This window comes from Oncorhynchus masou, chromosome 24 (assembly GCF_036934945.1).
Source record: "Oncorhynchus masou masou isolate Uvic2021 chromosome 24, UVic_Omas_1.1, whole genome shotgun sequence".
NCBI classification, from domain to species: Eukaryota; Metazoa; Chordata; class Actinopteri; order Salmoniformes; family Salmonidae; genus Oncorhynchus; species Oncorhynchus masou.
Window position 1 is genome coordinate 5,660,547 of NC_088235.1, and position 11,396 is coordinate 5,671,942.

Below are 11,396 nucleotides of genomic sequence, written 5' to 3' on the forward strand. Positions count from 1 at the left end.
GTATATTATCACTGTTACAGAATAAGAGATGACTGGGAAAGAATCCTGCAGTATATTGTCTGTTACAGAATAAGAGATGACTGAGAAAGAATCCTGGGGTATATTATCACTGTTACAGAATAAGAGATGACTGGGAAAGAATCCTGCAGTATATTATCACTGTTACAGAATAAGAGATGACTGAGAAAGAATCCTGGGGTATATTATCACTGTTACAGAATAAGAGATGACTGGGAAAGAATCCGGGGGTATATTATCACTGTTACAGAATAAGAGATGACTGAGAAAGAATCCGGGGGTATATTATCACTGTTACAGAATAAGAGATGACTGAGAAAGAATCCTGGGGTATATTATCACTGTTACAGAATAAGAGATGACTGGGAAAGAATCCGGGGGTATATTATCACTGTTACAGAATAAGAGATGACTGAGAAAGAATCCTGGGGTATATTATCACTGTTAGAGAATAAGAGATGACTGAGAAAGAATCCTGGGGTATATTATCACTGTTACAGAATAAGAGATGACTGAGAAAGAATCCTGCGGTATATTGTCTGTTACAGAATAAGAGATGACTGAGAAAGAATCCTGGGGTATATTATCACTGTTACAGAATAAGAGATGACTGAGAAAGAATCCTGCGGTATATTATCACTGTTACAGAATAAGAGATGACTGGGAAAGAATCCTGGGGTATATTATCACTGTTACAGAATAAGAGATGACTGAGAAAGAATCCTGGGGTATATTATCACTGTTACAGAATAAGAGATGACTGAGAAAGAATCCTGTGGTATATTATCACTGTTACAGAATAAGAGATGACTGAGATAGAATCCTGCGGTATATTGTCTGTTACAGAATAAGAGATGACTGAGAAAGAATCCTGGGGTATATTATCACTGTTACAGAATAAGAGATGACTGAGAAAGAATCCTATAGTATATTATCACTGTTACAGAATAAGAGATCAGTTCTGCATATTTCTTCCCCTTCCTATGTTACAGTTATAGCTTTGAAGTGTAGGATACAGATGAAACTGTGACCTGGGGTTTATATCACACTAAGAAATAGCCTGATATTTTACCATAATATGCACGTTTCTAATGAGACTTCTCCTCTAAAGCTGTTGAAACAATAGCAATAAGGTCAAGTCTATTTATCCTCTCTTTGCACGACATAGTACCTGGACTAAAGTGCCTGCTCAGATTACGGCATGGCTCTTACTCAACGATCAGTCAGCTAGCTAGCACCTCACCTACCTGAAAAAAATACATTCCTTTCATAATTTATATCTCAAAATTCCCTAAAATTCCATAAAGCCAAATGCCTCTGTAGCGGAAATACAGATACAGTTGAAGTCCGAAGTTTACATAAACTTAGGTTGGAGTCATTAAAACTCATTTTTCAACCACTCCATAAAATGTATTGTTAACAAACCATAGTTTTGGCAAGTCGGTTAGGACATCTACTTTGTGCATGACAAGTCATTTTTCCAACAATTGTTTACAGACAGTTTATTTCACTTATAATTCACTGTATCACAATTCCAGTGGGTCAGAAGTTTACATACACTAAGTTGACTGTGCCTTTAATCAGCTTGGTAAATTCCAGAAAAGAATGTCATGGCTTTAGAAGCTATTGATAGGCTAATTGACATAATTTGAGGCAATTGGAGGCGTACCTGTGGATGTATTTCAAGGCCTACCTTCAAACTCAGTGTCTCTTTGCTTGACATCATGGGAAAATCAAAAGAAATCAGTCAAGACCTAAGAATTTTTTTGTAGACCTCCACAAGTCTGGTTCATCCTTGGGAGCAATTTCCAAACGCCTGAAGTTACCACATTCATCTGTATAAACAATAGTACGCAAGTATAAACACCATGGGACCACACAGACATCACACCGCTCTGGAAGGAGATGCATTCTGTCTCCTAGAGATGAACGTACTTTGGTGCGAAAAGTGCAAATCAATCCCAGAACAACAGCAAAGGACATGATGGACAGGTACAAAAGTATCTATATCCACAGTAAAATGAGTCCTATATCAACATAACCTGAAAGGCCGCTCAGCAAGGAAGAAGCCACCGCTCATAAACCGCCATACAAAAGCCAGACTACGGATTGCAACTGCACATGGGGACAAAGATCGTACTTTTTGGAAAAATGTCCTCTGGTCTGATGAAACAAAAATAGAACTGTTTGTCCAAAATGACCATCATTATGTTTGGAGGAAAAAGGGGAAGGCTTGCAAGCTGAAGAACAAAATCCCAACCGTGAAGCAGGGGGGTGGCAGCACCATGTGGTGGGGGTGCTTTGCTGCAGGAGTGACTGGTGCACTTCACAAAAGGGATTGCATCATGAGGGAGGAAAATTATGTGGATATATTGAAGCAACATCTCAAGACATCAGTCAGGAAGTTAAAGCTTGGTCGCAAATGGGTCTTCCAAAAAGACAATGACCCAAAGCATACTTCCAAAGATGTGGCAAAATGGCTTAAGGACAACAAAGTCAGGGTATTGGAGTGGCCAACACAAAGCCCTGACCTAAATTATACAGAAATGTTGTGGGAAGAACTAAAAAGTGTGTGCGAGCAAGGAGGAATCCCATCCTGACTCAGTTACACCAGCTCTGTCAAGAGGATTAGGCCAAAATTCACTCAACTTATTGTGGGAAGCTTGTGGAAAGCTACCCAAAATGTTTGACCCAAGTTAAACGATTTAAAGGCAATGCTACCAAATACTAATGGAGTGTATATACACTTCTGACCCACTGGGAATGTGATGAAATAAATAAAAGCTGAAATAAATAATTCTCTACTATTATTCTGAAATTTCACATTCTTAAAAAAAATATATTTCCTCATCAATTCACACACAATACCCCATAATGACAAAGCAAAAATGGCTTGGTTTTTGCTCTGACATGCACTGTCAACTGTGGGACCTTAAATAGACATGTGTGTGCCTTTCCAAATCATGTCCAATCAATTGAATGTACCACAAGTGGACTCCAATCAAGTTGTAGAAACATCTAAAGAATGAACAATGGACACAGGATGCACCTGAGCTCAATTTCGAGTCTAATAGCAAAGGGTCTGAATACTTATGAAAATAAGATATTTCTGTTTTTTATTTTGAATAAATTTGCAAACATTTCTAAAAACCTGTTTTCACTTTCTCCTTATGGGGTAGTGTGTGTAGATTGCTGAGGATTTTTATTTATTTGATCTATTTTAGAATAAGGATTTGTCGTGGAAATTTCCTGGATTACCAAATCATGAGAGAGCAAACCACACACATGTCAGAGATATCATAAAGTCCATCTTTAATTATATGAGCTTCACCATAGCCCTGTGGCTCTCAGATCCATTCAGTGTCCATAAATTAATTCTCTGAGAGTGCTTACAAAACAGTTCCTAGCCAGACAGCATTGGCTATGAATTATCCTTCAGTTTGGTCTCCGAAACCAAAGTTCCTATCTCGTTCTTGGTACCACTTAGAACCAAAACATTACCTCATCCAATGGCATATATCAATTGTCAGTTTCTAGATACTCCCATGAAAAATACAACCCCTCCTGGACAAGGTTACAGAGAGAAGCGTGAGCCTCTAGGTCAAGATAAGGGCAACCTCAGAGGGAACATACCATTTATTTGTATTTATTTTATTTCACCTTTATTTAACCAGGTAGGCTAGTTGAGAACACCTTTATTTAACCAGGTAGGCTAGTTGAGAACACCTTTATTTAACCAGGTAGGCTAGTTGAGAACACCTTTATTTAACCAGGTAGGCTAGTTGAGAACACCTTTATTTAACCAGGTAGGCTAGTTGAGAACACCTTTATTTAACCAGGTAGGCTAGTTGAGAACACCTTTATTTAACCAGGCTAGTTGAGAATACCTTTATTTAACCAGGTAGGCTAGTTGAGAACACCTTTATTTAACCAGGTAGGCTAGTTGAGAATGTCTTTATTTAACCAGGTAGGCTAGTTGAGAACACCTTTATTTAACCAGGTAGGCTAGTTGAGAACACCTTTATTTAACCAGGTAGGCTAGTTGAGAATGCCTTTATTTAACCAGGTAGGCTAGTTGAGAACACCTTTATTTAACCAGGTAGGCTAGTTGAGAACACCTTTATTTAACCAGGTAGGCTAGTTGAGAACACCTTTATTTAACCAGGTAGGCTAGTTGAGAACACCTTTATTTAACCAGGTAGGCTAGTTGAGAACACCTTTATTTAACCAGGTAGGCTAGTTGAGAACACCTTTATTTAACCAGGTAGGCTAGTTGAGAACAAGTTCTCATTTGCAACTGCGACCTGGCCAAGATAAAGCATAGCAGTGTGAACAGACAACAACGCAGAGTTACACATGGAGTAAACAATAAACAACAAACAAGTCAATGACACAGTAGAAAAAAAATCTATATACAGTGTGTGCAAAAGGCATGAGGAGGTCGGCAATAAATAGGCCATAGGAGAAAATAATTACAATTTAGCAGATTAACACTGGAGTGATAAATGATCAGATGAACATGTGCAGGTAGAGATACTGGTGTGCAAAAGAGCAGAAAAGTAAATAAAATAAAAACAGTATGGGGATGAGGTAGGTAAATTGGGTAGGCTATATACCGATAGACTATGTACAGCTGCAGCGATCGGTTAGCTGGTTTCAGCCATCCTCCTCTCCCCAATGGGAAAAGTAGGGAGTGACTGGCACACAGACATTGTGGAGCCAAGAGATAATTGGTTCCCCCTCAATCATCCCCTCACATGGTTTAAAGATACATTTACATATGAAGACAAGCTTGACCTCTCCCCTCTCTGGGGTCCAAGCAACTTTTCCCACATCAGCATTATTATGTAAATGAAGCATCTTATTTATCAATGTTACCTAACTCATTCTGATTCTGCTACCACAGCTTTAACAAAATGTGGGAAAAGTCATGGGTACTTTCCAAAGGCACTGTATACAAAGAAATGTCCTTTGAAAAAGAGATTGTGTTTAGCTGTATTGTTGGCTAGCTCCTCTGAACAACAGTGTCCTGATGAGAGAGCACGTTTTCTATGCCAAGAAAAATTGTGCCTCATTAGGCTCATTAGCTCATTGTTATGGATGTATCCAAATAAATGTCACTAGAAATCAGCTTAAACAAATGCAAATGTGGTTACTGACGTTTTTCTGGCTGCGTCGTTGACGTGACTGTACGTTAGCCGTAGTTGGCTAGCAAGCAAAGGATAATGACATTGCCAGCCAGTATGGTAATGGAACATTTAAAAACATCCATAGATACAGAACAAAACGACTGAACGACTGGGTCGAGTCTCTGGCAACCAAACCGATAGAGTGGACTATATCTTGTGGAAGGATGAAATAGTATGAATAAATTCGAACAAAATAAAGTTTTAATTTTAATAAATATTTGTCAGTCATTATTTCAATATTTTGAAGCCAGTGTTTCATCTCGGGCGAACAACACCCATTCCAATATATATCCTCCCAACACCGGCTTCCCGGGCCGAACAACACCCATTCCAATATATATCCTCCCAACACCGGCTTCCCGGGCCTAACAACACCCATTCCAATATATATCCTCCCAACACTGGCTTCCCGGGCCGAATAACACCCATTCCAATATATATCCTCCCAACACCAGCTTCACGGGCGAACAACACCCATGCCAATATATATCCTCCCAACACCAGCTTCCCGGGCCTAACAACACCCATGCCAATATATATCCTCCCAACACCGGCTTCACGGGCGAACAACACCCATGACAATATATATCCTCCCAACACCGGCTTCCCGGGCGAACAACACCCATGCCAATATATATCCTCCCAACACCAGCTTCCCGGGCCGAACATCACCCATGCCAATATACAGCCGGGCAAAAAAGTATTTAGTCAGCCATCAATTGTGCAATTGTCCACTTAAAAAGATGAGAGAGGCCTGTAATTTTCATCATAGGTACACTTCGACTATGACAGACAAAATGAGGGGGGAAAAATCCAGAACATTTTAATGAATTTATTTGCAAATTATGTTGGAAAATAAGTATTTGGTCAATAACAAAAGTTTATCTCAATACTTTGTTATTTATCCTTTGTTGGCAATGACAGTGGTCAAACATTTTCTTCACAAGGTTTTCACAAGGTTTTCACACACTGTTGCTGGTATTTTGGCCCATTCCTCCATGCATATCTCTTTTAGAGCGGTGATGTTTGGGGCTGTTGCTGGGCAACACAGACTTTCAACTCCCTCCAAAGATTTTCTACAGGGTTGAGATCTGGAGACTGGCTAAGCCACTCCAGGACCTTGAAATCCTTCTTACGAAGCCACTCCTTCGTTGCCCGGGCGGTGTGTTTGGGATCATTGTCATGCTGAAAGACCCAGCCACATTTCATCTTCAATGCCCTTGCTGATGGTAGGCTTTGTAACTTTGGTCCCAGCTCTCTGCAGGTCATTCACTAGGTCCCACCGTGTGGTTCTGGGATTTTTGATCACTGTTCTTGTGATCATTTTGACCCCATGGGGTGAGATCTTGCGTGGAGCCCCAGATCGAGGGAGATTATCAGTGGTCTTGTATGTCTTCCATTTCCTAATAATTGCTCCCACAGTTGATTTCTTCAAACCAAGCCACTTACCTATTGCAGATTCAGTCTTCCCAGCCTCGTGCAGGTCTACAATTTTGTTTCTGGTGTCTTTTGACAGCTCTTTGGTCTTGGCCATAGTGGAGTTTGGAGTGTGACTGTTTGAGGTTGTGGACAGGTGTCTTCCATACTGATAACAAGTTCAAACAGGTGCAATTAATACAGGTAACGCGTGGAGGACAGAGGAGCCTCTTAAAGAAGAAGTTACAGGTCTGTGAGAGCAAGAAATATTGCTTGTTTGTAGGTGACCAAATACATATTTTCCACCATAATTTGCAAATAAATTAAATAAAAAACCCTACAATGTGATTTTCTGGATTTTTTTTTCTAATTTTGTCTGTCATAGTTGAAGTGTACCTATAATGAAAATTACAGGCCTCTCTCATCTTTTTAATTGGGAGAACTTGCACAATTGGTGGCTGACTAAATACTTTTTTGTCTGTATAGAGTGTTGTCCTGTCTGTCTGTATAGAGTGTTGTCCTGTCTGTCTGTATAGCGTTCTCCTGTATGTCTGTATAAAGTGTTGTCCTGTCTGTCTGTATAACTTGTTCTCCTGTCTGTCTGTATAGAGTGTTGTCCTGTCTGTCTGTATAGAGTGATCTCCTGTCTGTGCATTGTAAGTGAAACTGTGAAATTCTGCTCAAAGTGTTCTCGACGTCTTACATTCAGTTGTTTTAACACTGTGTCTGTGTGTGTGTGTGTGTGTGTGTGTGTGTGTGTGTGTGTGTGTGTGTGTGTGTGTGTGTGTGTGTGTGTGTGTGTGTGTGTGTGTGTGTGTGTGTGTGTGTGTGTGTGTGTGTGTGTGTGCTTGTAAAATGTGGTAGACAGTGATTTAATACATTGCAATTACGTTGGGTGGAGAGAATTTGTGGCAGTTGGTTTTGACCTGGTCCTTCACGTTAATAACCTCTGAGTGAATTACGTGTTACATTTTACTGTTGGAGTGGAGATAGATGATGAGGTGAGAACCAACATTAAATCCAGGCTTTGTCCCAAATGCTACCCTATTACCTATTCATTTCTCTGCTTTTGACCCGATCTCTGGACAAGAGTAGTACGCTTAATGGGGAATAGGGTGGCATTTGGGACGCCTCCGACTCGACTCCACAGACAGTTGACCTCACATCCTCTTGTGTCACAGGAGGTTAGTTCATGAAGTCTGTTGGAAAAGAACAGTGTACCTTTTTCCTCCCATTATGAAAAGGTTACCCTGCAGCTCTGAGGAAGAACGTGATTGTTAGAGAAGTTGGGTCAGGCATGATGGGTGAGAAATACTGCATGTTTAATGATACACCACATATGATAATACTCTGTGTTTAATAATACTACATGTTTAATGATACACCATATATAATAATACGACATGTTTAATAATACTACATGTTTAATGATACACAATATATAATAATAATACATGTTTAATGATACACCATATATAATAATACTACATGTTTAATAATACTACATGTTTAATGATACACAATATATAATAATAATACATGTTTAATGATACACCATATATAATAATACTACATGTTTAATGATACACCATATATGATAATACTCTGTGTTTAATAATACTACATGTTTAGTGATACACAATATATAATAATAATACATGTTTAATGATACACCATATATAATAATACTACATGTTTAATGATACACCATATATAATAATACTACATGTTTAATGATACACCATATTTAATAATACTACATGTTTAATGATACACCATATATAATAACACTCTGTGTTTAATGATACTACATGTTTAATGATACACCATATATAATAATACTCTGTGTTTAATAATACTACATGTTTAATAATACTCTGTGTTTAATAATACTACATGTTTAATGATACACCATATGTAATAATACTACATGTTTAATAATACTACATGTTTAATAATACCATGTGTTAAATAATACTAAATGTTTAATAATACTACATGTTTAATAATACTCTGTGTTTAATAATACTACATGTTTAATAATACTCTGTGTTTAATAATACTACATGTTTAATAATAATCAATGTTTATTAATACTACATGTTAAATAATACTACATGTTTAATGATACACCATGTTTATTAATACTACATGTTAAATAATACTAAATGTTTAATAATAATCCATGTTTATTAATACTACATGTTTAATAATACTCCATGTTTAATAATGTAATGACCTGACTAGATCATAAATGAACAATTGTCCAGACAGAGGCTTGAGTTTGCGAATTGACGGTTTATTAAACCAACTTTACACAGGCTACTGTTTGGGCCGTAGCACACGCCAAAAAGATGACAGATAACCCACAAGCCAATTGTGACCTTCTCTTGGGAAGCCCAGACGTAAGAGAGAGAATAAAGGCTGAACCTGGTCTTAACTTCCAATGCTCCACCCCCTGCCCAACCCCCTCCACGCCACTCCGCCAACCACCAGGATGCCCGGCATCAGAACATTCCAGGCATTCCCGTGATTGGCAGATAGCAGGTTGATTGACATGTCGGACCCCACGAACACCGGGTACTGGTCAGTACAACACAACCACCTCCTAGCCTAACACATAACACACAGCTGTCTGTGCGGGTCGCTACACAGCCCCCCACCACAAAGTCACTCGTCCCCGAGGGAACAAACAAAGTCTCTGAAGCGACCCGGAGGTCTCCTTTGCCTGCGTGTCCGTGATGGTCGCAGAGTGCCCCTCTGGGAACCAGGGGATGAAGGCAGGGATATGGGGGACAAGGAAGCGGGAACGGGTAATACAGTCCGTGGCTCTGGGGAACCACGCGGTGACACAGGGGGGGAGACAGGGGGAGTGGGCTGTCTGGAGCCTTGTCTGCGGCACCTGAGGGTGGGTGCCTGGAGAATGTCATTGCCAGAGAGGGGAATTGTGGGGTTTCCTGGGGTTTGGGGAAAAGAGGCCCCTCTGTATGGGGCTAACCTGTCCCGGTGCAGTGCCACCTTTCTCCCCCTGGGAGGAAGCTGCACCCGGTACACAACCTCCCCTACCCTCTCCAGAACACTGCAGGGTCCCACCCAGTGACTGTCCAACTTGGGGCATCTGCCTTTTTTCCTTAGGGGGCTGTAGACCCAGACCAGCTCCCCAGCCACAAAGTGCCTTCCCGGGTGTGCACGTCATAGTTCCTTTTCTGCCTCACACCTGCATTCACCAGCTGCTCTCTGGCGAAGGTGTGGGCTGTCTCCAGGCGGTCCTGGAGTCTCCGGGCATACTCCGGCCCCGGAGGAACATGAGGGCTATCCAGGGGCCGACCAAACGCCATCTCCGCAGGGGTGCGGATCTCTCCCCAGCATGAGGAGGGCAGGCGTGCAGGAGGTGGAGTCTTGGGCAGCGGAGCGGCATGCCATGAGGACCATAGGCAGGTGCTTGTCCCAGTCACGCTGGTGTTTGGAAGAGACGATGGCCAGCTGCTGTCCAAGCGTTTTGTTGAAGCGCTCCACAAGGCCATCACTTTGAGGATGGAGAGGAGTAGTGCGGGTCTTGTGCATACCCAGCCTCTCACACATGGTGGCGAACACACGGGACTCAAAGTTTCTGCCTTGGTCGCTGTGGATGGACTCTGCAGCTCCAAACCTGCTGAACATCCCCGCTGTCAGGGCGTCGACGATGGTCTCTGCCTCCTGGTCAGGCAGAGCATAGGCCTCGGGCCATTTTGTGAAATAGTCCATGGCCGTGAGCACCCAGTGGTTTCCACTGTCTGTGGTGGGGAACGGCCCAACTACATCCAAAATACAGCACCTGGTATTCCCAGGCGGTCTCCCATCCAAGTACTAACCAGGCCCGACCCTGCTTAGCTTCCGAGATCGGACAAGATCGGGCGTATTCAGGCTGGTATGGCCGTAAGCCACATCAGACCTGCGGCAGCCACCCTCTCCAGCACACGCCGGAGCGCCCCCAGGGCTGACTGGAAGGAGCTGCCATGGGCCAGGATGTCATCGAGGTATACCAGACACTGCCGTCGGGGGATGCCATCCAGCACCCTGTCCATCAAACGCTCAAAAGTAGCTGGAGCGTTGCACAGGCCAAAGCACAGGACCTTTAACTGCCAGTGTCCTCTGTTAGTGGAGAACGCAGTTTTGGCTCTGGCCTCTGGGGAGAGGGGCACCTGCCAGTAGCCACTGCGGAGGTCTAGTGAGGAGAACCAGGAGGACCCCCTAACCAGGTCCAGCGACTCATCGATACGTGGTATGGGGTATGAGTCCTTCCTGGTTACCTCATTCAGCCGCCTGTAGTCCGCACAGAACCTCAGCTTGCCCCCCTTCTTCGGAACCATGACGACTGGTGCCGCCCAGGGGCTGTCTGAGGGCTCAATGAAGTCTGCCCGCTGCATCTCCAACACAGCCTTGTCTGCCGCCTCCTGGCGTGCCAGCGGGATACGGCGGGGACGCATCTTGATGGGTCGAGCATCACCTGTGTCGATCTCATGCTGCACCAGATGAGTCTGACCCACCTCTTCCTCACTCAACTCAAAGCTGTCTCTGAATTCAAACAGCAACTGCCACAACCGTTCCTGCTGCTCGGGGTCAAGACCAACACAGTTCCTCCCCCATATCTCCCTCACTGCAGACAGTGTCCTCTCCTCTCCCATCTGGGGTAGCTGGGCTGGGGGTTGCGGCCCGGGCTCACAGAGGGCTGTGTCATGGAGGTAGCTGGGGGAATGTAACACACCGCCGTAGGTGACAGGGGGACTGGGGAAA

The 11,396-nt window shown here is 42.6% G+C and overlaps 1 non-coding gene across 1 annotated transcript; it reads right to left on the minus strand.

The window, feature by feature from the left end:
* Positions 1-10,425: 10,425 nt before the first annotated feature.
* LOC135513424 (5S ribosomal RNA) lies at positions 10,426-10,544 on the minus strand. The gene has a single exon (XR_010451544.1). It is a non-coding gene; the product is annotated as a 5S ribosomal RNA (ribosomal RNA).
* Positions 10,545-11,396: the final 852 nt, after the last annotated feature.